This window comes from Labrus mixtus, chromosome 12, assembly GCF_963584025.1.
Source record: "Labrus mixtus chromosome 12, fLabMix1.1, whole genome shotgun sequence".
In the NCBI taxonomy this organism is placed as follows: Eukaryota; Metazoa; Chordata; class Actinopteri; order Labriformes; family Labridae; genus Labrus; species Labrus mixtus.
The window spans coordinates 2,110,016-2,137,470 of record NC_083623.1 but is presented as its reverse complement, the minus strand read 5'-3'; the positions used below and the strand labels follow the sequence as shown (position 1 = coordinate 2,137,470).

At 44.6% G+C, this 27,455-nt stretch overlaps 1 protein-coding gene and 1 long non-coding RNA gene across 2 annotated transcripts in view; both read left to right on the top strand.

The window, feature by feature from the left end:
* The first annotated feature begins 2,461 nt into the window (after positions 1–2,461).
* On the top strand, positions 2,462–4,457 carry LOC132984598 (uncharacterized). Its single transcript, XR_009674981.1, has 2 exons — positions 2,462–2,645; positions 4,089–4,457. It is a non-coding gene; the product is annotated as an uncharacterized LOC132984598 (long non-coding RNA).
* Positions 4,458–11,090: 6,633 nt separating this feature from the next.
* LOC132985490 (unconventional myosin-VI-like) overlaps positions 11,091–27,455 on the top strand; it is a 137,121-nt gene continuing 120,756 nt past the window's right edge. The window contains exon 1 of the mRNA XM_061052897.1: positions 11,091–11,288. The gene's annotated coding sequence lies outside the window, so the exon portion shown is untranslated. The remainder of the gene's footprint in view (positions 11,289–27,455) is intronic.

The window sequence follows — 27,455 nt, the reverse complement described above, 5'->3', positions numbered from 1 at the left end:
TAGTTGCGCATCACCGACAATAACTTTACTTTATGGTCAGTTAAAGTAAAATAGAATATGTCCTGATGGTCTGCATTATATAACTTTACTTTACGGTCTGTTAAAGTAAAATAGAATATGTCCTGATGGTCTGCATTATTAATAACATTAACAGTTGTTCAGTCTGCTCAGTGTGCACAGACTGTAAGAATAACAGGCTCGACTTTCTTCCGCTCCCTGTGATGCTGCTGCGGGGCTGAAATGTAACATTAATATTTGGAAGAGGCAGAATATTTCTTCATGTGTTCAGATAACACTAAAGTTATTATCTGGTTCAATAATGTCTCTAACTGTTCAAAGAAAAGAAACAGAACGGACATGTTAACATCAGCAGCCGACGGTGAAATGTAATATGAACCAAACATGATTTGTATAAGGACTCAAAACAGGCTGATCATATTCTACTAAGACTTCAACAGGTTGACTTTAGTGTTAATTTACTTTAGTTAATATTTAAGACTTCAACAGGTTGACTTCAGTGTTAATTTACTTTAGTTAATATTCAAGACTTCAGCACACTACCAGGAGTCAATTCAATAGTTTACAGTTGATTTGTTGTGACTTTAGTTCAGCTTATTCAGAATTTGTTCAGAAATACTCTTCTTGCTTTGTTATATAATAACTTTCTTGTTTTTAACACTATTTCTGTTCAACAAGATTCATTTCTATTTAAAATGCTCTTTTGGTTATTTCATTATCATGTTTGTCTGTTATAACTTTTTAGTTTTAGACTTAAATTTTAACCTCTCAAATAACAAAGCAGTCTCAAATCTTTTTGAGGAATTATAGCTAAAACATTAATTCTACTTTGCATTGAGTACATCCTCTGATAAATAAAGTGAAGTGCTTTGATTGCATTTGTGTGATGTTCCTGTAGGTGACCATGATGCAGCCAGACTGAAGCAGCATGTTGTGAAGGTGGACGCCATCATCTTGTCTTTGCAGTGCTGATTCTGAAGAGAACGCCTTCATATAGGACTCCAAGGTAAAATGATCTCTCATATGATTGGACCGTGTTATTGTAAACGCTATCAGCATCAAAGTAATTTTAGTAACAATTTATATTCTTTCTTAAAATGTAAGGAAGACTAGCAGAAGATTTTAACAGCCTCTATGGTTCTACAAGAAGTTCATGTTTAAATTGTTCTTCTTTCTGTCTCAATGCCCAAAAGGAAACAGCAGTCCAGACTCTGATTCCAGCTCCGGTGAGGTTCTGCACACAAATTGGCTGTCTGATTCGTTTAATGGGTAATTACCACACAACACCAAATCAGTACATTGAATTTACTTTTTTTTTAGCCAAATACTGAAGCTACATCTGCATATTTGTCAAGAAGCACAAGAATCCAACTAACTGCAGTTTCTGCTCACACTGCTGAAATCAAGTCTCACTGTTTAAGTTTCACAGTTGTAGTGTGAGTATGCAGGATTGTTCTCTCGTTCCTTATCTGCAGCTGCAGTATCCTGTTTTACCACTTTAACTTCATCATCACACCTCATCATATTGGACCGCCTGCACTCAACGCTTTTGTGAGTAAGAATGGTCAAAAGACGTTTCATACGCCCCCTTTCTGTGACGCGCTGAGAGCCTGAAGCAGAACGCCTGAAGCAGGACGCCTGAAGCAGGACGCCTGAAGCAGAACGCCTGAAGCAGGACGCCTGAAGCAGAACGCCTGAAGCAGGACGCCTGAAGCAGAACGCCTGAGTTAAAAAAGTTCATAATCAGCTCATGCTATCAGATATCTTTATCTGGGGCTTCTGGCTTTCTTAAAGAAAGCCTGGATATGTTGAACTTGCTTCAGATACAACAAATGACCCAATTTACTGAGCAATAACCTAAACAGCCAAATACCGCCACCTAGTGTCTAAAGTGAGTTTTGTCTAAACTAAATGTGTTCATGTGTTTGCACTTCAGAAATAAAAGTATCTATGGCTAACACAAACCAGTATAAACCGGTTCTGCTCATCTGTCTGTCCCTGTCCATAGGCTCACTGACTTGAAGAGAGAGGACATTTATCTCAGACGAGACCGGCTGTGACAAGCTGAGCTCGTCTGTTAGCTTTGCTGTTGTCTTAGCTGTTGTTGGTCAAGAAGAAATTAATGTCAGTTCAAGGCCTTTTCAAATGTGAGCTATAAACTTAACTGCTAAATGATTTTATTGTGACCAACACTTTGTAGTGCTCCAGTTAATCAGAGACAGTCAATTCAGATTTTAAAAAAGTTTATTTAAACATTTTATGAAAAAAGAAAACTTCAATAAACAACCCCTGGCTTCATGAACCATGTGGAAAATAAGTAAGGGAGACCATCAGGTCGAACTGCTGGGACATAGGAGAAAGTATAAAAAATAATTTAATAAAGAAATCCAAACAAAAATCAAATAAAGTATAAAGATCCTGGATGATTGTTTAACTATTAAAAGATGATGGAAAAGCAAATCCAACACAACCCTCCAGCATCTGGCCTTTCAAACACAGGGCAACATCATGGAGAGAAAAATAAATTAAATATTGACCAGGATCTCTGTGTTTTATCTGAGGATGACTATGGTAGCCTTCTCACTGTTCACTGTCACAAAGCTCCAGACTCTGTCCACCTTCTCACTGTTCACTGTAACAAAGCTCCAGACTCTGTCCACCTTCTTACTGTTCACTGTAACAAAGCTCCAGACTCTGTCCACCTTCTCACTGTTCACTGTCACAAAGCTCCAGACTCTGTCCACCTTCTCACTGTTCACTGTAACAAAGCTCCAGACTCTGTCCACCTTCTCACTGTTCACTGTAACAAAGCTCCAGACTCTGTCCACCTTCTCACTGTTCACTGTCACAAAGCTCCAGACTCTGTCCACCTTCTCACTGTTCACTGTAACAAAGCTCCAGACTCTGTCCACCTTCTCACTGTTCACTGTAACAAAGCTCCAGACTCTGTCCACCTTCTCACTGTTCACTGTCACAAAGCTCCAGACTCTGTCCACCTTCTCACTGTTCACTGTTACAAAGCACCAGACTCTGTCCACCTTCTTACTGTTCACTGTAACAAAGCTCCAGACTCTGTCCACCTTCTCACTGTTCACTGTCACAAAGCTCCAGACTCTGTCCACCTTCTCACTGTTCACTGTCACAAAGCTCCAGACTCTGTCCACCTTCTCACTGTTCACTGTCACAAAGCTCCAGACTCTGTCCACCTTCTCACTGTTCACTGTCACAAAGCTCCAGACTCTGTCCACCTTCTCACTGTTCACTGTCACAAAGCTCCAGACTCTGTCCACCTTCTCACTGTTCACTGTTACAAAGCTCCAGACTCTGTCCACCTTCTCACTGTTCACTGTAACAAAGCTCCAGACTCTGTCCACCTTCTCACTGTTCACTGTCACAAAGCACCAGACTCTGTCCACCTTCTTACTGTTCACTGTAACAAAGCTCCAGACTCTGTCCACCTTCTCACTGTTCACTGTCACAAAGCTCCAGACTCTGTCCACCTTCTCACTGTTCACTGTCACAAAGCTCCAGACTCTGTCCACCTTCTCACTGTTCACTGTCACAAAGCTCCAGACTCTGTCCACCTTCTCACTGTTCACTGTCACAAAGCACCAGACTCTGTCCACCTTCTCACTGTTCACTGTAACAAAGCTCCAGACTCTGTCCACCTTCTCACTGTTCACTGTCACAAAGCTCCAGACTCTGTCCACCTTCTCACTGTTCACTGTCACAAAGCTCCAGACTCTGTCCACCTTCTCACTGTTCACTGTCACAAAGCTCCAGACTCTGTCCACCTTCTCACTGTTCACTGTTCACTGTAACAAAGCTCCAGACTCTGTCCACCTTCTCACTGTTCACTGTCACAAAGCTCCAGACTCTGTCCACCTTCTTACTGTTCACTGTAACAAAGCTCCAGACTCTGTCCACCTTCTCACTGTTCACTGTCACAAAGCTCCAGACTCTGTCCACCTTCTCACTGTTCACTGTCACAAAGCTCCAGACTCTGTCCACCTTCTCACTGTTCACTGTAACAAAGCTCCAGACTTTGTCCACCTTCTTCAGTTGTGCAGACGTTGATCAGCTCCTCTGGGTGATGGCAGAGAGGACTCTTCATCTGGGAGAGCTGCTGGTGTAAGGTCATTTCTACCACAGTGGATGAGCAGGGCGTCTGGCACAGGTGAAAGAAGGAGGAGGTTCCTTCAGACTATGTGACCCCAGCCTGACCTCTGTAACAGGTGTGCAGACAAAGGTTGAAATTAGTCATTTTTAGGTTCTGTTGATTGTAAAAAGGAAAAGAAAACATCACCTTTCTATTGAACATTTAGCTGGTGTATAACTCAGTGTGATTTTTATTTTAGAAGACTGTATTGTTAACAATAGCTTGTTTTTACAATCCTCTTATGAAACTTAAATAAAGATCACAGGATATAAACTTTTAACAGATGATTTTAACTTACACTTCACCTCTGGAAGATGTCAGACCAGCTGCTTTTATCTCTTCTTTGTCTAAATGAAGACACAAAAAACAATTGATTTACTGTTCACTTAAATATATTAGAAAAGCAGACATGAATCACATTACAGACTATCAGTTTCTAACAGAATACAACATATCTTACCACCTGTAGCCTACGGTCTGTGGTGCTAACCTAGCTTAAATATAGAACGATTTCGTTAAAAACAGAGGACCCAGCAGCCCACGTATTTTCAATAATGATCAAAATAGATTTTTTGAAACAGTGTGTTTAAATATTAGACTTTGAATACGGTGGTTTGTTGTACTTACACATTTCTTCATCGTAGACCGGCGGAGCGCTTTCGGCGTAGCTGGGCTGCGTAAGTCATCAGGGCAGTACGCTAAATGGGCGGGGCGTGTTACCAGGGCTCCTCCCCCCGGACCCTACTGCGCAGACTCTGGCTCCAAATGACGTCAAAATCGCAAGATGGAAGCGCCCGTAAGCGGCGTATTTTGGCTTCAAGAACGTTGAGTGGGAACAGCTACAGTGCGCGCCCACTGGTTTATACAGGGTCACAAACCTCCTCTGCTGCTTGATTCATGTTATATTTTGACCAAAGCACAGATGTTTCATTTAGACCACAGGGGGACTGTTTGAAAAGGTGGAGGAGGGGACTGTTTGAAAAGGTGGAGGAGGGGACTGTTTGAAAAGGTGGAGGAGGGGGACTGTTTGAAAAGGTGGAGGAGGGGACTGTTAGAAAAGGTGGAGGAGGGGGACTGTTAGAAAAGATGGAGGAGGGGACTGTTTGAAAAGGTGGAGGAGGGGACTGTTTGAAAAGGTGGAGGAGGAGACTGTTTGAAAAGGTGGAGGAGGGGACTGTTTGAAAAGGTGGAGTAGGGGGACTGTTTGAAAAGGTGGAGGAGGGGGATCATATGTCCTCTTTAAAGCAACAGGCCTGAAGTTTGAATTCAAACAGGTGTGAGATGTTTATAAAGACCGTCATGTCTCCTGCTCTCTCTCTCTCACGGTTTGTTATGAAGCGATGCTCTCAGCTTTCAGTCTGGTGTTGAGTGACTTCTTCTTCAGTCAGAGCGGACTCTCACAGTGTTCAGTTACAGAACACTAAAACATTCAGGACTTCTGAACTGTTGTTTTGTCGTCCCACTTAAAGAGCTCCATCAGTGAGTCTGCATCAGATCAAATATTAAAGACTCCTTTATTAAGAGCTGATTGAAGTGTTTATAGGAGAGAAAGTAACCTGCAGCCGAGGACGACCGGAGACTTCACCAACAAAGAACACATCAAGTCTGATGATCTGTACACTGAGGGTGGAGGGATGAAGGTGGAGGGATGAAGGGATGAAGGTGGAGGGATGAAGAGATGAAGGTGGAGGGATGAAGGGATGGAGTGATGAAGGGATGGAGGTGGAGGGATGAAGGGATGGAGGGATGAAGAAATGGAGGTGGAGGGATGAAGGTGGAGGGATGAAGGGATGAAGAGATGGAGGTGGAGGGATGAAGAGATGGAGGTGGAGGGATGAAGGTGGAGGGATGAAGGTGGAGGGATGAAGGGATGGAGGTGGAGGGATGAAGAGATGGAGGGATGAAGGGATGAAGGTGGAGGGATGAAGGGATGAAGGGATGGAGGTGGAGGGATGAAAAGATGGAGGGATGAAGGGATGAAGGTGGAGGGTTGAAGGGATGAAGGGATGGAGGTGGAGGGATGAAGAGATGGAGGGATGAAGGTGGAAGGATGAAGGTGTAGGGATGGAGGGATGAAGGTGGAGGGATGAAGGTGGAGGTATGAAGGTGGAGGGATGAAGGTGGAGGGATGAAGGTGGAGGTATGAAGGTGGATGGATGAAGGGATGAAGAGATGAAGGTGGAGGGATGAAGGTGGAGGGATGAAGGTGGAGGGATGAAGGGATGAAGAGATGAAGATGGAGGGATGAAGGTGGAGGGATGAAGATGGAGGGATGAAGGGATGAAGGTGGAGGGATGAAGGGATGAAGGGAAGGAGGTGGAGGGATGAAGAGATGGAGGGATGAAGGGATGAAGGTGGAGGGATGAAGGGATGAAGGGATGGAGGTGGAGGGATGAAGAGATGGAGGGATGAAGGGATGAAGGTGGAGGGATGAAGAGATGGAGGGATGAAGGGATGAAGGTGGAGGGATGAAGGGATGGAGGTGGAGGGATGAAAAGATGGAGGGATGAAGGTGGAGGGATGAAGATGGAGGGATGAAGGGATGAAGGTGGAGGGATGAAGGGATGAAGGGATGGAGGTGGAGGGATGAAGAGATGGAGGGATGAAGGGATGAAGGTGGAGGGATGAAGGGATGGAGGTGGAGGGATGAAGAGATGGAGGGATGAAGGTGGAGGGATGAAGGTGGAGGGATGAAGGGATGAAGAGATGAAGGTGGAGGGATGAAGGTGGAGGTATGAAGGTGGAGGGATGAAGGGATGAAGAGATGAAGGTGGAGGGATGAAGGTGGAGGTATGAAGGTGGAGGGATGAAGGGATGAAGAGATGAAGATGGAGGGATGAAGGTGGAGGGATGAAGGTGGAGGGATGAAGGGATGAAGAGATGAAGATGGAGAAATGAAGGTGGAGGGATGAAGGTGGAGGGATGAAGGTGGAGGGATGAAGGTGGAGGGATGAAGGTGGAGGGATGAAGGTGGAGGGATGAAGGTGGAGGGTTTTGATCAGATTTTGACTTTAAAATAAACGGTTATAAGCAACGTGCATGAATCCAAAGTATGAGACCTGAGACCCTCTCAGCGTCCTCCTGGGGGGTCCTGGGGGTCCTGGGGGTCCTGGGGGTACTGGGGGTCCTGGGGGTCCTAGGGTGTTCCTGGGGGACGTTTGTCTGCAGCGACCAGTCGAGGGTGCAGCAGACGGATTAGCACCCTTGTTGTCGTCTTTGACATCATCCCCGTTAATCCCCGTCTTCATTAAAGTATTACAGCTCAGTGTGACTCAGACAGCAGAGAGAAGGAAACACTTCATCCTGTAGAGGCTGAAAAAACATGACACACGGTAAAGGACCAATCAAAAACCAGCTCTCTCAGAACGCTCCGTTTTGGTGTGTGTGTCTCTTTAAATGCAATGACCCCCCCCCCCCCCCCCCCTGAGTTTTCCCCGTAGACATCACTCCGCTGTAGAGGATAGACTGGGGGTGGAGTCCATGGGTGGAGATACCAGGGGAGGGGAGGGGATTTTTTTTTTTACCAGAATCCCACTGTGACATCACAAGGAGAGCACATTTGAAACGGAGCATTTTTCTCTGTGTTGTAAGACTTATGCAGACCACAAACAAAGGACTGGATGGGTTTATTTCACATGTTGTGGGTCAGTAGACTCTCAGGTTACCCAAATATATGTTCAGAAACACTTTTTTAATTTTTAATATGTCCCCTTTAAAGGATCTGTTTCCTCCCTCCATCGCGGCTGCACCTTGGATGCTCCATTGTGCAGCAAAGCATGAATAAATAAAATCGCAAGATGGAAGCGCCCGTAAGCGGCGTATTTTGGCTTCAAGAACGTTGAGTGGGAACAGCTACAGTGCGCGCCCACTGGTTTATACAGGGTCACAAACCTCCTCTGCTGCTTGATTCATGTTATATTTTGACCAAAGCACAGATGTTTCATTTAGACCACAGGGGGACTGTTTGAAAAGGTGGAGGAGGGGACTGTTTGAAAAGGTGGAGGAGGGGACTGTTTGAAAAGGTGGAGGAGGGGACTGTTTGAAAAGGTGGAGGAGGGGGACTGTTTGAAAAGGTGGAGGAGGGGACTGTTAGAAAAGGTGGAGGAGGGGGACTGTTAGAAAAGATGGAGGAGGGGACTGTTTGAAAAGGTGGAGGAGGGGACTGTTTGAAAAGGTGGAGGAGGAGACTGTTTGAAAAGGTGGAGGAGGGGACTGTTTGAAAAGGTGGAGTAGGGGGACTGTTTGAAAAGGTGGAGGAGGGGGATCATATGTCCTCTTTAAAGCAACAGGCCTGAAGTTTGAATTCAAACAGGTGTGAGATGTTTATAAAGACCGTCATGTCTCCTGCTCTCTCTCTCTCACGGTTTGTTATGAAGCGATGCTCTCAGCTTTCAGTCTGGTGTTGAGTGACTTCTTCTTCAGTCAGAGCGGACTCTCACAGTGTTCAGTTACAGAACACTAAAACATTCAGGACTTCTGAACTGTTGTTTTGTCGTCCCACTTAAAGAGCTCCATCAGTGAGTCTGCATCAGATCAAATATTAAAGACTCCTTTATTAAGAGCTGATTGAAGTGTTTATAGGAGAGAAAGTAACCTGCAGCCGAGGACGACCGGAGACTTCACCAACAAAGAACACATCAAGTCTGATGATCTGTACACTGAGGGTGGAGGGATGAAGGTGGAGGGATGAAGGGATGAAGGTGGAGGGATGAAGAGATGAAGGTGGAGGGATGAAGGGATGGAGTGATGAAGGGATGGAGGTGGAGGGATGAAGGGATGGAGGGATGAAGAAATGGAGGTGGAGGGATGAAGGTGGAGGGATGAAGGGATGAAGAGATGGAGGTGGAGGGATGAAGAGATGGAGGTGGAGGGATGAAGGTGGAGGGATGAAGGTGGAGGGATGAAGGGATGGAGGTGGAGGGATGAAGAGATGGAGGGATGAAGGGATGAAGGTGGAGGGATGAAGGGATGAAGGGATGGAGGTGGAGGGATGAAAAGATGGAGGGATGAAGGGATGAAGGTGGAGGGTTGAAGGGATGAAGGGATGGAGGTGGAGGGATGAAGAGATGGAGGGATGAAGGTGGAAGGATGAAGGTGTAGGGATGGAGGGATGAAGGTGGAGGGATGAAGGTGGAGGTATGAAGGTGGAGGGATGAAGGTGGAGGGATGAAGGTGGAGGTATGAAGGTGGATGGATGAAGGGATGAAGAGATGAAGGTGGAGGGATGAAGGTGGAGGGATGAAGGTGGAGGGATGAAGGGATGAAGAGATGAAGATGGAGGGATGAAGGTGGAGGGATGAAGATGGAGGGATGAAGGGATGAAGGTGGAGGGATGAAGGGATGAAGGGAAGGAGGTGGAGGGATGAAGAGATGGAGGGATGAAGGGATGAAGGTGGAGGGATGAAGGGATGAAGGGATGGAGGTGGAGGGATGAAGAGATGGAGGGATGAAGGGATGAAGGTGGAGGGATGAAGAGATGGAGGGATGAAGGGATGAAGGTGGAGGGATGAAGGGATGGAGGTGGAGGGATGAAAAGATGGAGGGATGAAGGTGGAGGGATGAAGATGGAGGGATGAAGGGATGAAGGTGGAGGGATGAAGGGATGAAGGGATGGAGGTGGAGGGATGAAGAGATGGAGGGATGAAGGGATGAAGGTGGAGGGATGAAGGGATGGAGGTGGAGGGATGAAGAGATGGAGGGATGAAGGTGGAGGGATGAAGGTGGAGGGATGAAGGTGGAGGGATGAAGGGATGAAGAGATGAAGGTGGAGGGATGAAGGTGGAGGTATGAAGGTGGAGGGATGAAGGGATGAAGAGATGAAGGTGGAGGGATGAAGGTGGAGGTATGAAGGTGGAGGGATGAAGGGATGAAGAGATGAAGATGGAGGGATGAAGGTGGAGGGATGAAGGTGGAGGGATGAAGGGATGAAGAGATGAAGATGGAGAAATGAAGGTGGAGGGATGAAGGTGGAGGGATGAAGGTGGAGGGATGAAGGTGGAGGGTTTTGATCAGATTTTGACTTTAAAATAAACGGTTATAAGCAACGTGCATGAATCCAAAGTATGAGACCTGAGACCCTCTCAGCGTCCTCCTGGGGGGTCCTGGGGGTCCTGGGGGTCCTGGGGGTACTGGGGGTCCTGGGGGTCCTAGGGTGTTCCTGGGGGACGTTTGTCTGCAGCGACCAGTCGAGGGTGCAGCAGACGGATTAGCACCCTTGTTGTCGTCTTTGACATCATCCCCGTTAATCCCCGTCTTCATTAAAGTATTACAGCTCAGTGTGACTCAGACAGCAGAGAGAAGGAAACACTTCATCCTGTAGAGGCTGAAAAAACATGACACACGGTAAAGGACCAATCAAAAACCAGCTCTCTCAGAACGCTCCGTTTTGGTGTGTGTGTCTCTTTAAATGACCCCCCCCCCCCCCCCCCCCCCCTGAGTTTTCCCCGTAGACATCACTCCGCTGTAGAGGATAGACTGGGGGTGGAGTCCATGGGTGGAGATACCAGGGGAGGGGAGGGGATTTTTTTTTTTACCAGAATCCCACTGTGACATCACAAGGAGAGCACATTTGAAACGGAGCATTTTTCTCTGTGTTGTAAGACTTATGCAGACCACAAACAAAGGACTGGATGGGTTTATTTCACATGTTGTGGGTCAGTAGACTCTCAGGTTACCCAGATATATGTTCAGAAACACTTTTTTAATTTTTAATATGTCCCCTTTAAAGGATCTGTTTCCTCCCTCCATCGCGGCTGCACCTTGGATGCTCCATTGTGCAGCAAAGCATGAATAAATAAATAAAAAACCTCCCAATCCCACTCTTGGAGTAAAAAAAACAGCGCCCTCTGTAGGGAGACTCTGCAGGGCCGAGGAGTATTTATCCAGCTCGTGACGTCACAGGGCCAGTTTCCCAGGATTGCTGCGGGAGTCGGAGGCTGCAGGGCGGGGAGAGTTTTGGCCCAAGCTGCCGGAGAGGAGGACACCTACCTATCATCAGGAGACACCCGGCTTGTGCGGCTGCGTTTTTCTGAGGGACGTGCGCATTCATTTTGTGGGATAATAACATTGAATTCGTCAGAGAAGTTGCTGGAAAATTCACGCACGGAACGAGGTAAGCTACACCGACACGCCGTGTGCATGGTGAAGGGAGAATTTATCTCAACAAGACGGGGATGTTAGCTGACGCGGCTACAGCAGCACGGAGCAGCGTCCCCCGGTGCTAGCAGCGCAGGGAGGCTGTCAGCGCACATTGTGGCTTTCCCAGGAGGAAAAGCTCTGACACATACATACATCCTCAATAATGTAACATCAACCTGATGTTAATCATTCCTACACTCACAGGAGGGACATTTTATGTTTTTATCAACAAAAACCGTGCTCCCGTTTGTCTAGCTTTGTTCAGAGGAGTCTTCGCCAGACTTCATTCAAACTAAAGGCAACTTAACCATTTTTCGATGATAAATAAAGACATCTATATTAGAAAACATGTATTATTATATATTTTGAACACTTAGGAGGCAGTTAATCATTCGGCTGTGAAAAATCAACTGTGCCTGCTTTTATTGCAGTATGGCTTCAACTTTTTTAACACGCTCACCGTCACTTCCACTGCCACCAAAGGGCTGAAAGAGCAGCGGCGAACAACCGTTGAACAACATTTAAAAGTTGGATTATCCAAAAAGTCGGGATTCTTTTTGGATCTCATGTACGCCGAATTAAAGACAAGTAAATCCCGATGTAGAAAAAGTGATGATTCATTGTGCATTGTGTATTTCTGTTGCTAAAACGCAACGCGATAGCAGAGTGTAATGTTTTTTAAAGGAGGTTCGGCGCGTCGCGAGACCGTGTTTACACAGTCGAGAGCGCTGCACACATCGGGAGAAAGCATTTAGCACAAGCCTTATTTCATTAGAGGGGAGTTCAAAAGGGACAGAGCTTGGCAGCTGCGTGGAGGATTCACTGGTGCGTACATGACATGAGAGACTGTGTGGCTGTGCAGCAGCTCCAATATGTCAGATCTCACAATACGAGCACGACTGCGGCCTGCACACACACTTACACACACCCACACTGCTGCTCCTGCTGAGCCTGGGAAGAAGAAGAAGAGTCAATGGACATGTTTTGCATAATAAAAAAAAAGCACAGGCCGGCTGGTGGTGGTGGGTTTGGCCATTGTGGTGTTATTGCCTGAGCGATGATGAAGGATAATGTGGCATCCTCTGAAGTCAGGATGCAGAGAACAGGCTCAGTCATGGCTGTGTGTTTTTTTTTATCTGTGTGTTGCATGATTACATAAGAGCTCTCTGTGCTTATTGTGTTCTTTATGCTGAGGCTGCTTTTAGATCTCTATAATGGTCATTTATCTCCTAACAAAACCTCTGAAAACCTGTCTGACTTTCTCAAAAAGCACATTGTGTTGTGTTTTTTCTTTTTATCGTAATCTTCATGTTCTGTATGTGCAGTTTGTGCTGTTTTCCATAGTGCTTTGAATGTTATAGATTTACAAGCTTGCATTTTCCAGGGTGGAGGCCTCTCCTGCTGCCTGATCCCCTGCAGGGACTTTGACTTTTGCTCCGTGTTTTATGGCCCTATTGACTTATATTTGCATTATGTCACAACAGGAAACACTGCTTACAGTAACCACGCTGTCCTTCCTGAGGTTCAGGAACTTCAGGGATCAAAGTCCATGTTTGCATGATTATTGGATTAATGCTGCGGCCGTAGTGATATTCATATCAGATATACTGGAGCACCAGAGTCGGGCGTTAACTAAGAAGGACTCGTTGGCTGCAAGACATGGGTCCAGTGAAAAAAGTGCTTGGCATGCTGGGTAATGGCGCATGCCAAAGTGTCTTATTCAGGATAAGCAGTTTACATGCATCTTCATCCACTTAACATATCCTTGAATACATGAGAAAGCAGAGGATTCCGGAAATGAGACAACCAAAACAACAACACACAGCAGTTTGAACATATTCAGAGTATTATACTCTCGCTGTAAAACAGATGTTTGTTTTTATGTTCGGTGATTCTGAGGAGGAAGTCAACTGGAGGCCGCAGAGGGAAATTGTAGGGGAAACCTATAGTAGGCGACAAGAATTCCTGGAAATAATCCGGGAAGTGTATTCTGGATGTTGGCGAACGGGTCATTAATTCTTTGTGGAAGGTCACAATCAGGACACCCAAACGTGACACAAAAATACAGGAACACAAGAATCTCTCTATAAAAGCGTTTGAATTAAAAACGGTGTCCTTGTCCAATTGTAATGTCTACCTCTTGGAAATGTTTTCCAATGTGGTTTTTATGAAATGGAAATAAACTGAACTGAACTGATAAACTGGACTACAGTAGAGCTCTGCCCTCATTACGCCTTAAAGCCAGGAGTTGGTAACTTTCTGCAGATCCACTTTTTTTAAGATCTGGGTTGAAATTGTCTTTAGGTCCGCTCTGCCAATGAAAAGCGTCTGATCCAACCTTCACAACAGGGTCCTAAGACGCTGACTAGACTCTTCTCCTCTGTCGCCCCCCGGTGGTGGAACCAACTACCAAACTCCATGTGATCTGCAGAGTCCCTCTGCACCTTTAAGAAAAAGCTAAAGACCCAGCTCTTTCATGAATACCTACTAACTTAATGATGATGGTCTCCATATTATTGATGATGATGATGGTAATGACGATGGTTTTTGTTTGATAACGACGACTTATAAGATGGTTTCTATACTGATTAGAGCTCTCAAGAACTGCCCTCAATGTTGTGCTTTGCCTCTGGTCACTTCCTGTCAGCACCTGTGTGTCCAATCAGACTCAAAGCTGATCGTTTGCTCTTACTCACATTGTTCCCTTTTTTCTAGATCCTTGCTTGTGTTGTTCTTACTCTCTGATGTACGTCGCTTTGGATAAAAGAGTCTGCTAAGTGAATTGTAGAATTGTAGGTCCTGACAGAAATGAATAACCCTGGTTCTCTGAAAAAGTCCAGCCCTCAGTGCTCCCTGCAGGTTAACGACAGCATTCCTGTCCCTGGATGTGGTTGTGCATGGCTCTGGTCGATATGCCAGTTTAACCTGACGCAGCCCTGAATTACTGCCAAAGTGCTCCGCTCCAATAAACGATCTGTTCATTGTGCTGGTTTACATCCGGGTAGTAGAGCGCGGACAGCAGGCCCGATTAGCCAGTCTGTGGCTACTCCTGCAGCTGCATTGCAGTTTAGCACAACATTTGACCGACATCGAGTGTTAACATCTAAAAAATATGAATAACCTGTAACCAGCTGACTAGTAATTCTGGTGCAGACTAAACCAGCACAAGTGGGTAATCAGCGCCCTCTTCAGGCCTGGAGGACTTCTGGTTTGATGACTGGATTTGTCTTTTCTGGGTTTGTTTGACTTTGATTTGTTGATATATTTGCAGCATGTTTCTGATCTGGCTTCTTGCAGAACCTCGTCCATCGTTGTGCTTGTTTGGGGACTTTTGTTTTTTTGTTTTCGCATCGTTTCTGATTTTGCAGTTCAGTTCTCCTTATGGACATTTTCTTGGTTCCATTTGCAGGAAGTTTGGCCACCGTAATGAAGTCAGAGACGTAATTAAACAGTCGTCATGAATGTAACGTGATCCTAAGTCTCTGTTCCATCACCAAGTCAAGTCCCGTTTCTAAAGTCCTCTAAAGTCGGCTCGATTCAGTAAAAGAAATTGTTTCTGTAAGCATCACAAGCTCTGTTTTTAACTGGTACTAAAGGTGTGCGTTCAGGAGTTCAACTCGGCTTCCTCCTGACGATGGAGCTCGAGGGTTCACACAGATCTGGTTTCTGATGGGAGGCGTGTTAATGAAGAAGGTTATGAAGGGGTTAGGGACCCCCCCTCCCATCAGCTTTTGTAATTAGGGGAATGTGAGCTGGATTAGTCGGGCCTCTCGGAGCAGACCTCAGACTCCCGTCGACGGTGATGAAGAGTGTCGACTTACAGCAGCGTCTGCGAGCGCGGCGGCCTCGCTCCGGGGGGGTTTGTGGTCTCTGAGGGGGAGCAGGAACACCATCGTGGACGGACGGAGGAGTCGACTTTGTTGTTGTGTTTTGGTTTCACACACGGCGCCGGATTACAAGCGGGACCGCGCGGCCTGTAAAGAGAAGTCATGTGGACTCGTGTGTACACGGTGGTGAGTTTTTTTTTTTTTTTGCTAAACGAGGTGGTGATCGAGTACAGCTGAGCGGAGAGTTTCTTTAAATCCACCTGATGGTTTAAGAAGTCTAAACTAAATGTTCACACTCTAAAATCTTCCCTCCGTCTGCGTCACAGCCTGAAGGAACAGGGGCTCACATGTCAGCATCTCGCGCTTTCTACCCACAAACCCTTGCAGTTTATGAGCCGTTGGGTTAAATTACCTTCTCCCAAAAAAAACAACCAAACCATCGTCCTCTTTGGGGAAAAAAAAGGTTTGAAGTTGACTTTATTTAGACCTTTAAAGAAGTATCTCGCTCACATAAGATGGATGGATTCTAAACTTTTAATTGCATCCAGTGATTGTGACGGAGCCCCCGTAGTGACTTTTAAGTCTGTTTTAAATCGCTCTGCTGGCTCAGTATTTTCTTTCCTTCGAGGGTGTTTTACAAATTAAACTCAGAAGACTGTCTGGGTGAACAGGTCCTTCATTTCTCCTCTGTTGTTGTTGGTGATATCGAGAGTCCCGCCTCCTCTTGATCTTGATTGATCGGCGACAGTGAAATTAACGAGCGTGGCAGCGTTCTAAAAGTTTATTTTAAATTAAGAGCTCTGAGACAAAAAAAATACCTGGAAGTCATCATCTCTCTCTGTTGTGCTTTGGATTAAAAATGAACGATAACGGACAGTTTTGAAAGACAGTTGACCTCTGACCTCTGACCTATAGCTGTAGCTCTGGGATTCAGATATCTGAATGTACTTCTAGGACCTGATTTGAAGTGTTGGAAGTTGTAGGATCCTTAATATGCCTCTGCTGTTATTTTCAGCTGTTGAAGTGAATTCTGGGTAGGACGTGGTCATTATCCAAAATCAATGAATATCATGATACGTATTGTATCAGGGCCTCTGTATCGGGATACGTATCGCCCTAATTCAGGCCCGCTTAGAGCACCACAGCCTTCGTTCATTGGAATGACGCACTAACCGCTACACTACCATAACCCTGACGACCTTATTTAGCATGAAATCATTTATTCACTGCATTCTTTGAAAAAGCTGTTAAACCAGGTGAATGGAGCTGCACTCTTAACAGGTTGTGATTTGTACATCCTTCCAGTAACTGAAGTGAATCAGATCATGTCCGACATTGTCCCGCTTCCTTACAGGTATTCTAGGACAGGAAAAACCAGGACTGGGATTTAGAGTCTGATATGAAGACCAAACTTCAGAACCAAACGGTGTGACTATTTTTAAACCTCATGTTGAGTATTCTTAGCAGCAGTCTTTGTCTTCAGCAGCAGACGTGCGTCTCTCTCTCTCTCTCCCCCTCTCTCTCTTCCTCTTCGTCGTATCTGATCGTTCGACTGATTCTCTCCGTCACATTATGTCAACATGCAAATCAACCCCACCCATCCTTGTGGTGCAGCACCCGGGAGCTCCTGCTCGATCACACAGGATGGCGACCTTTGAAACCCCTTCCTGGTACGGAGCAGAGGCCTGACACGAGGCTCAGGTGTCACAGATGTGGTGCATTGTGGGTAATAATTGGGAGATTTGAATGGCATAGCAGTTCTTGTCGTCTCAACAGGATGAGACAGTTGGATTGTGATTCTCTGAGGCACCTCCAGCTGTTGATTTTAAAGACTTAAATATAAAGACATTTAAAGAACCCAGCTTTTTAAAAACTCTCCCATTTTGCTCCTGTGAGTTGGTCGTTTCCTCGGCCTGCTGTGTCACATTGCTCATTAGTCTCTGAGGCTTTACTCGGCGAGGACTTTGAGCCCAGTTAATCCTTCTCCCTTTTAACACTTCTCTTAAATGTTCCAGTGCCACAGAAATCCTTGTTTTTTACTTGCTGTCAGGATTTAACTGCTCTGAACCTAGAACCGCTCCCTGCTGCTTTCCTTTACCATCAATAAACGCAGATTACTACCACAGCGTTGAGGATTCATGCCTTATTTAGTCAGTTACTCTTCGGCTTTGCAAAATGTTGGAGAAACCTTCTAACAGTTTAACAGCATGTTCAGCATTAGTTTCTATTGAATAATATTGAAATTAGTCAGAATAGAGCAAATTGAAGAGCATCCTTATACCTGGGAAGAACCTTTCAAAACAAGAGATGAAGTTTAGTTTGAGCTTAAAGGCAGGGTTGGTAAATTTCTCAAACTAGCATGAATTTTGAAAGTAGCATTCCCTCAGTGCTCCGTCTGCACTAAAGCCACGCCCCCTCACTTACATGCACGAGCGCCATTGCTCCAGAAGCAGACCTCAGCTCATGCTTTGAGTGTGGGCTCGTGCACGCATGAGATAAAGAACGAGCAGGGAGACAGGGAGGCGTCTGATTGGTTCATCAGATTGGTACCTCGTGGCAGACTTAATCAATCAAACTCAATCAAACTTTATTTATAAAGCACCTTTCAGACAAATTAAATTGCAGTTCGAAGTGCTTAACAAGAGTGCAGAAAAGTTGTTGACAAAAAATAGTTTATAAAATCATTGAGAGACCAATGCACACCAATAAGAATTCAAAATAAAATATATGTATAAAAATAAAATACGACACATAAAAGCAACAAGATATTAAAATAAATGCATAAGAGGAAAATATTTAAAATTGTAGTAAGATAAAAAAGACAATACAGTAATGTTAAGATTTGAATTGATATAAAACACTTTATAAAAGCCAGACTGAATAAATGAGTTTTCAGACTGCGTTTAAAAATCTCGATATTCCCGGCTCCTCTCAGACCCTCAGGAAGGTCGTTCCACAGTCTCGGAGCGTAACAGCTGAAAGCAGCATCGCCAAAGGTTTTTGTCCTGCTCTGTGGAACAACTAAGAGAGAGGAACTGGAGGATCTGAGGGGCCGTACTGGTTCATAAGCTGATACAGATTACAACTGATACAGATGACGGATTTTGCTCTCAGCATGATTTGAGCATTGCCAGACTCTTGACCTCGGTAAATAAAGACAGTAATGTTGTGGCTACAGCAACAATGCAAATAGCACGAGGGAGACTTGTCTCTCTGCAGACAGCAGCCCACTGCTGTGGTGGAGACACAGGGACACTACAATCAGAATCAGAATCTGGGTTTATTGCCAAGTACATTTACACATAAAGGAATCTGACTTTGTGTATTGGTGCTAAACAATTAACAAGGAAATAAAGCAGAACTAGTAACAACTTAAATAATACAGTATAAGAAGATATTACAATATATAAAATAGAATTTAAAAATGTAAAAAAAAAAAAAAACACAAACCCGCAACTCTCCAAGCTGGCTCGCAAACATTTGTGTGTACCCCGAACCTCTGTGCGCTCTGAACTTGTGTTCTCGTCAGCAGGTAATGTTAATAAAAAGAGAGCAGCGGCTCATCCTGATCAAGTTGGCTGAACATTACCGTGTAGCTGAAAGAATGCTTGTGTTAGCTTGCACCTTTGGCTGCTAATACTAGCTAAGTAGACTAGCTTAGCTTTAACTCGAGCTAGCATCAGCTCGATACAAATACTGAGAAATATGAGACGAAGAAGTTTGACACGAGGCATTTTTTTCCTCAAACTCATATTAAATCTGGGCACGTACACAACACAACCCTTAGCAAATGCTAACATGAGTCAAACATTCAGAAGTGCTGTGGGTCTTTGTCTGGCGGATGTTTCTTAAAGGTGTTAACTTTAAATCTAACACAGACGAGAGGCTGAACAGGAGATGTGGTCGTTAAAATACTGATGCAGTGATAGACGTCGCCTGTATCTCATGATCATTAAGACACATGAGAATGAAAACGACGGGTAATAATAATGAGACATCATGACAGTTTGTGCGACCCTGTGTCCATCACAGTGAGAGACTTCTAGAAAGCTGAAACACAGACTCTGAGGAGTGCAGACTTCAAACTCACTTCTCCTCTGAGGATTTCTAAAATTAGAGCCTCACATCTCTGCAGTCTTTTCCTTCACATATCTCATGTTTGTTTCCTGCAGGTTATATTTAGCAGTCACTCCTGCACAGCCTGTCCTCCTTTTGGACCTCCTTTTTTTTATTGCACTTTGTCGGGACATGTTCAGGAGAAGCCAGATTTCAGGTCGATTCTTTTCTTTTGCTGCATAAACGCAGTGTGTGTGTGTGTGTGTGTGTGTGTGTGTGTGTGTGTGTGTGTGTGTGTGTGTGTGTGTGTGTGTGTGTGTGTGTGTGTGTGTGTCAGGATGCCTCTGGCTCATGAAGTCGATTCAGCTCTGGTCTTTTGATCCTCGTCGTCCTCTGTGTGTCTGTCTGCCCCGCTCACTGGAGGCCGACACTTCCTGTCTCTCTCCTCGGGGTGTCTGCGTAATGTCTGTCTACAAGACGGTCACAGATGATGGTTAAAGGAGCAGTATGTAACTCTGACCCCTAGTGTTTAAAATGGGTACTGCAGTCTAAATTCTAAACATCATAGAGAGCTGTCTCCCCCCCCCCCCCCCCCCTCCTCTCTAGAGTCCATGCTCACTCAGGTCACCATGTGGTGGACTCTGAAGCTTCAGTGTTTATCCAGCTCTGCATGGGTCTGTAAACCTTTCTGTGTTCTAACCTCTCTCCATTTTTCAAAAGCATCTCCAATACTGATCCTAGTTTGAGCACGTTTCTGCTCGTGGAGCTTATTAGAAACATGCAGAGGCTTTTTAGGTCGGGTACAATCACTTCTATCTGAACCACTTCTCTTGACCGCTTCCATCGCTGCAACACCTGTTGACCTGATAACTGCTCTCATATCTGACAAACTGAGGGGCGTCCAAAACGAGCCCTTAAAAGCGCCTACCTTCTCTGGTCCAAACAAATCCAGATCATTTGAAGTCTTTCTGCGTAAGGTGACATCATCCTGTTCCACTCTTCTTTGAAGGCGGAGCGTGCAGAGACGGACCTCGTGTCTGATCTCGACCTCCCAGCTTCCTGCAGGTTTTGGAGGATTATTCAGTCTTCTTAACGCCTTCCCTCACTACTTTACACATTCACAGACAGAATCCTTAATACCCCGCAGAGGCCAAGGATTTAAGACTCTTTGTGTAATGTACAACTTTTTTTAGCTGCTTATGACACATTTTTATTAGGGTTAGACTTCGCCTTTAGGAGGATGACTCTCGTCAATATTTAAACCGCTTCACGGGGAAGTTTTTTTTTTTTTGAAAACCTCAGCACTTCACAGATACCTCGGATTCGCTGAAATCATCAAAACGGGACAATGAAGACGAGGTCGAGGGAGGAGGTTAATGAGATCAGTGACGACGAGGCAGAAGTTCAGGAAACGAATGAAAAAACATCACAGAAGAGCAGCATGCATACATGAAATATAAAACAATAGAAGTAAGGGGTAAGGCCTGACGAGACGTCCATTGTCAGGGATTAATGGGGACCGGTTGCCTCCGCCAAGTCCAGTAATTCCTGACTATGGACACCTCGGAGGGCATTATCCCGCTTACACCATAATCACTTAGAAAATACAAAAATTACAAGATCATCCATATTTTAAAGAGTTTTGCCTTCAAGATATAAAGTGACAATTTTAAAGTTGATCTTTAATATTTCAGATCAGAGGTGACGACACATTTTCAATAACTTCCCTCTGAAAGGAAAATCACAACGCTCAAAAAGTGTGTGTGTGTGTGTGTGTGTGTGTGTGTGTGTGTGTGTGTGTGTGTGTGTGTGTGTGTGTGTGTGTGTGTGTGTGTGTGTGTGTGTGTGTGTGTGTGTGTGTGTGTGTGTGTGTGTGTGTGTGTGTGTGTGTGTGTGTGTGTGTGTGTGTGTGTGTGTGTGTGTGTGTGTGTGTGTGTGTGTGTGTGTGTGTGTGTGTGTGTGTGTGTGTGTGTGTGTGTGTGTGTGTGTGTGTGTGTGTGTGTGTGTGTGTGTGTGTGTGTGTGGGGAGTGTCTGCTTCATTCCTGCTCAGGTGAAAGCAGTCACCTGTGAGTCTTCTGATCTGGGACACACCCTGTTCAGGAGTCTTGCGCTGTGGGTGTGGCTGCTGGTTAATGGTTTCAGAGGAATGCTGGGTAACAGTCACGACAACAACAATGACCTGACAGAACAGGGAGGAAAAACCTCAAAGCTCAGAGAGACGTCAGGCTCTCATCTGTGACTCATCTCTTTTCATTTGTCAATGTCGGCTCCCAGACAGCGTCAGGAGAAAGAGAAGCTATGGAGCTATGTTCGGCCATGATGCTGTGGTTTGAATCAGAGCCGCTCTTTCCTTCACTGTGATGCTTCTTCACCTCTCTTAAGAGGCTTACCTCTGCAGAATACACATCCATTCAGGCGGACACATTCAACACCTTCTAGAAACCGACTGACTGAACGACAGCGTGTGAAAGTACTCCTCCTCTTATTGTCCAGATCCCCTGATACCTCCTCGTGTGAGGGGGGAACGTTAATATATTAAGCACACAAATAAGGGATTTGACGCCGATAACTGCAGATTTTAGAAGACAAATAGTCACAGAAAGCTGATTTGGAGGTCCATATATTTAATTGTAATTAGAAACACTGTAGAAGAGGATTCTTCAGAATATGTCCCCTTTAAGTATTTATTGAAATCAAGACTTCTTAAGACCCTTTAAGATTTTCTTTCTGCTTGAACATGGACAATAATCTTGTGGCTCAGTTGGTAGAGTTGGTGTTCTCTCGAGGGTTCGATCCCCAGCTCCTGCAGCCACATGTCCGATGTGTCCTTGGGTAAGACACTTAACCCCATGTTGCTCCTGCTGCTTAATTGTTTGTGTATGAATGTGTATGAATGGATTTGTCAGCCTCTACCATCAGTGTGTGAATGTGTAGGTGTGACCTGTGGTGTAAAAGCACTTTGAGTAGTCAGAAGACTAGAAAATAAATATACAAGCTCAAGTCCATTTAACATTTGCAAAATAAAGCTGCTCCAATGTTAGCTAAGAGATTAAAGTTGCAGATCTTTCAAACTCCACTTTAACGTTTAGCTGAAATGTCACTCAGCGGCTCAACGAGAGAGGAAAGAGGAGGCGGCAGGAATCAGAACGACCGCCCGTGTAAAGATAAGAATCACGTCGTCGTCAGCTGTCCAAAGTCCATCAGTGTCATCGCAGCGAACAACGAGACATTTGTTCCCGAATAATTAGATCATCTCTAAAAGGATCAAATTAAACAGCAGATAACGGATGTTGGTTATCAGTCAGTGAGGCGGGTCATGAAACGGGCTGAAGAGATAAGGTGAGGATGAGTGGGGAGAGGTTAAAGGAAGAATGAGCGACTTTTTGATCCAGTAGATGTCGCCTTTGAGCTCCAGCATGAAACCAAAACAAACTGCTGTTAGGCCACGCCTCCTCCATACTGAAGCCTCCGCTCTCCTCCAGAGACACACCTCCAACCCCTCTCCTCTAGCGCTCACATGAAGGAGTTTAGTGCAAGCAGCGGACTGAATGGTCCTTTGTCTCGAGCTGCAATCCCCTGTGTCCTGCATTGTTGTGTTAGCATGCTAATGTTAGCGCTCTTTAGTTAGCTCGTAGCTTCACATTGTTGTGATAGCATGCTATTGTTAGCGCTCTTTAGTTAGCTCGTAGCTTCACATTGTTGTGTTAGCATGCTAATGTTAGCGCTCTTTAGTTAGCTCGTAGCTTCACATTGTTGTGTTAGCATGCTAATGTTAGTGCTCTTTAGTTAGCTCGTAGCTTCACATTGTTGTGATAGCATGCTATTGTTAGCGCTCTTTAGTTAGCTCGTAGCTTCACATTGTTGTGTTAGCATGCTAATGTTAGCGCTCTTTAGTTAGCTCGTAGCTTCACATTTCATGTAAACTGACACAGAATGAGCGTGATCTAAAAACTCTTACTAACATCCAAATAATCAGTGAGTATGTTCTTCTTCTTCTCTCTAGTTCTTGACTAAAACAGCTTTTATACACAAGGGGAGGAGCCGGCCGTCCCGTCCATGTAAACACGGCTCTGACAACAACACAGCCAGCGGGACTCGAGCTTCTCCCTCATTGTAGACAGTCATGACTCAGAGACACATTTACACAGGACAGACTGGATTGAATGTGAAATCTTCTTCCAGCCTTTTAAATTCTGGATTTGCTGTTTTTTTTGTGTCTTTTGTATGAAACAGATTTTTTGGGGGTTTTGGAGCCGGTCTGACAGGAGAAGCAGAATTTTTAAGTTGTGATAAACATTTTCCACATGTGTGACACTGTACTGTATAAACATGCATCGTTATCGGTATGTTTAATGAGCTCGTCGTTTCTCTCTGGTAGTCGAGGTAGTATCAGTTGGGGGTAATATTTATAGAAATCTAATTGAAGCGGTTCAGTTTGATTTCAGACTCTCTGTTGTGTGTGTCTGCACGCTGATGCTCGTTATTGTCGATCTGCCCTCGGGGGGTTCAGGCTCTCTGTTTCCCACGTGACCGGCTGAGCGGCGGTGACAGAGAGCTCTCAGAGAGCGGCGACACGTATCACACACAATCAGCTGTCTGTGCGTCTGCGAGGCGGAGGAGTGGGTCCGCACATGACTTCAGAAAACAGAGCAGCACTTCCTCTGAAATGTGTCGACCTCTCACACTCACAGAGGACCAGATGCTGCAGGTCTGCTACTCTGAATTAAACACAGTTTGTTTTAATGAATGCTCGTTAAAGACCTGTCTCTTAAAGGGACAGTACACCCTCTTAAAGGGACAGTACACCCTCTTAAAGGGACAGTACACCCTCTTAAAGGGACAGTACACCCTCACAGACTTGTTGTAGATTTAGTTCTTGGGTTGTTTAATTTTTTTGCACCTGGCTGTAAAATCAAGTTTTGCATTTTAACATGGGGCTCTATGGGGACTCACTCATGTTTGGAGGCAGCCTCAAGTGGCCAATGGAGGAACTGCAGGTCAAACAAGCTGTGGTGTGATTTAAAAGTGTCAGTTTGAGGTGAGAGTAGGAAGCAAGGGAGCCACAAAGTTCACATTTCTACATAGCCAAGAACAAGAAAAGCAGTTTGATATCTCGTCTGATCGACTGCAGGACGAGTGAGAGAGGAAGAATCAAACTTTGTTCACCTCGTTGGGACATTCACACGACCTGAGTCTCGTCGCGCTCACACCGGCGCTCTCTCGCTGCAGACGGGACGAGTTCTGACATCCTTTGACTTTCTGCTCCGGGGGCTTCAGATACAAATAAACTCTTTGAAAAGCCTTTTACTGTTGCAACTCTCAATCGATTATATGAAATATTTGGTCATTTAGTGAAGCAGAAAAGTCGATTTAAGTTCTTTTATGTAATCTCAGGAATATTTATTTGAAGTTAAAGATATGGGAAGGATTGCAGTAGAGCGTAAAACTGTTAAATGCGGTGATTCTGCCTTTTATTTTGAAGTTACAACACATCAGATCAAAGTTATTTCCACCTCCAAACGCGAGGTTATTAAGCTCTGTGACATCACGTCTCGTCGTCTTCTGTTGTTATTCAGTATTTGTTCAGCTTGGAGAACAGCCAGCAGCTGTTAGAGCACTGACCTGTTTGAATGTGTCCTCTTGTTTAGACTCTGAGAGACCTGTAACCTGAGACTGGAGCGCGTTATTAATCGTTATTATCACGTCTTTGTCGTGGAAGTCAAAGAGCTGTAAGGGTCGAGAGAGAGAGAGAGCTGTTTGCATATCAGGTGGATCCTGGTGTGGAGAGAGAGAGGCTTACATAATGTTGGATCACATTCAGTCGTTCAATTGTATTTGTTACAGAGCACGAGGGCTCGTTCGTTACCTTGGAAACAGCTGTTAGACAAAATACTCCTTCATTAAAGAGATACTTCACCATGAAACATGAATCTGTGTTGACATCGGGTCATATATGTAGAAATGTGAAATACATTTTGAAGTTGGTTCCTTCTTGGCCGTGAAAAGGCAGAAAGCGTCTTTTTGGCTCATGTGGATGAAAGACACCAAATCCCAGAATGCACAGCACCGCAGGCCACTCCCACTAAGGTCAGATTTACAGACATATTTACTTCAACACATAAGACCGTTTCCTCAACTGATTCAGAGATTTCTTCCAGAATTGATCTTGTAAATTCCTGTCAGAAAACAGACTGTATGTCTGAGACGGCTGCTGCCGACAGGGCGGTCAGCGGCCGCAGCAGCCAAGACACAAGACCGGCCTGTCAGCAGCAGCCGTCTCGCCGCCATATTTATATTTTGTTGCCATTATCAGCTTTCTCCATAGACCCTGTTAAGCAATATGGCGGACGTTGCGTGTGCATGCTGACGACCAAATAAAACAAGTGTGGAAAAATGGATTTGAGCGAACGTAGAGCTCTCGCCGTTTCTTTGCTCTAAGACGAGGAAAGTTGGGAAAATGTGAAGAAAAGTTGAGGTGAATCCTCCTGCTCGATGTGATTGGCTGCTTTTCTTGAGCTGAAAAGTAGGACTTTTAAAAAAAGAGAAAAAAATTCTAAGCGCTCCCAAACAAGGCTAGAAAAACACGTTGCACGGTAGCAGAGAAGAGCGCCCAGCAGTCTCTGAGTGGTCGGGCCCTCGGTTACTGTTGCTAGGTTACAAAAGTCAACCTCCACTTCCTTCAGTAATGACCGTAAGGTGTGTTTTAAATAAAAAAGAAAACATGCAAACAATATAAATAACTCCTGCCCTGGCTTCAGCAGCAGCTCAACTGTAGATCTGTAAGCGTCACATTAGTTTCACTTCCGCCATTGTTGTTTACAAAGATGGTACCAGAAGTCCCGCACTGCATACTGTATAATACATTGGACAGTAGTCTGACCTCTGACCTCCAGTCGGTGGTTATTCTGCAGTACACCAGACCTGGCTAAACTGGTTTCCAGTCTTGGAATGAGGACGTAAACAATAGCCCAGCTGATGCCTGACGCCGCCACAGTGAAGCGCCCGCTTAGAGTCTGATAACAGATGACAAGAGATGAATTTAGATTTAGAGAGAACTGCTTTCTTTGATCTCTGACCTGCCGCTTTGCATTGTGGGAAACAGGACATTTGTCCTGAATCAGTACGACATCCATCCAGGTATTTTTTGGGGGGAAACATGCTTCATTCTGCACTTTGGACGAGTCAGTAAGAACTGCTAGTGGAGCAGCCCGTTTGGAAAACAGACAAACGAGGTGGTGTTCCAAACGTTTAAAGTGCAACGTCAACAAACAGACGACCATGAGGGCGTTTTATTGTTCACAGGACGCTGAAAACTCTGAATCCTCTCAACTGAAACCCCGTTTATTCAAAGACATATTTTGAACCAAAAGCTGCCACGAGCGAGAGAGACGACAAAAACTGCAGAAAAAATGTTTGCAAGAAATGCAAGTTATTTATTTTTACTCATTCAGAAAAGTTAATTTCTACTTTTAAACTAAAATGTGTCCCTGAATGTTTTGATTTCAGTTCCAAATATTCAATAAATAACTCTAAAATATTTCATCAGATATTCACTCTTTCATTAGAAAACATATCCCAGCTTTAATAGTTAATCATATTTACAGTAGAGACCATGTTAGAGAAGTATGAGGGCAAAAAGCTAAAACCAAATATTTATTTATTAGCACACATATAAGAATACTTCAAAATAGGATTAACAAGAAGATCAAGAAGCCAACAGGCCTCACCTCTTAAGAGACAAATAAATCAACTAAGCAAATCGAAATACACAATTTCACAACAAAATTAAATATAAACACATATACAGTAACCTATACACGTATTCATACACACACACTTAGACACATACATACAATAATAATCCTTCATTAATGGTAATGGAGGTCAAATGTTCAATTAATCGTGATGTTGATTTGAGGTGTAATCGCCCAGCCATACTCTTTGGAGCCTAGGACTTCTATTTTTGTTGCCTTGGTAACGAGCTGTGTGTATGTAGATGTTTTTGTTTCATATTGAAGTTTAAAGTTCTCCTTAAATAAAGGACTGAATAAGAAACATGGAGCGAGTCTGCTGAAGTGAACGTTGTAAACAACTCTTCTTTTTGTTCTGAATGCGTCTGATGGTTTGACCAGTAGAAATAATAATCCACATTAGAGCGTTTATTTGCATATTAATGTGATCAGTCACTGCTCCTGAAAACCAGTTTCCTCACGCTGAATTAGATTAATTCTTCAGTGTGTCTGTGGAACCAGTGACT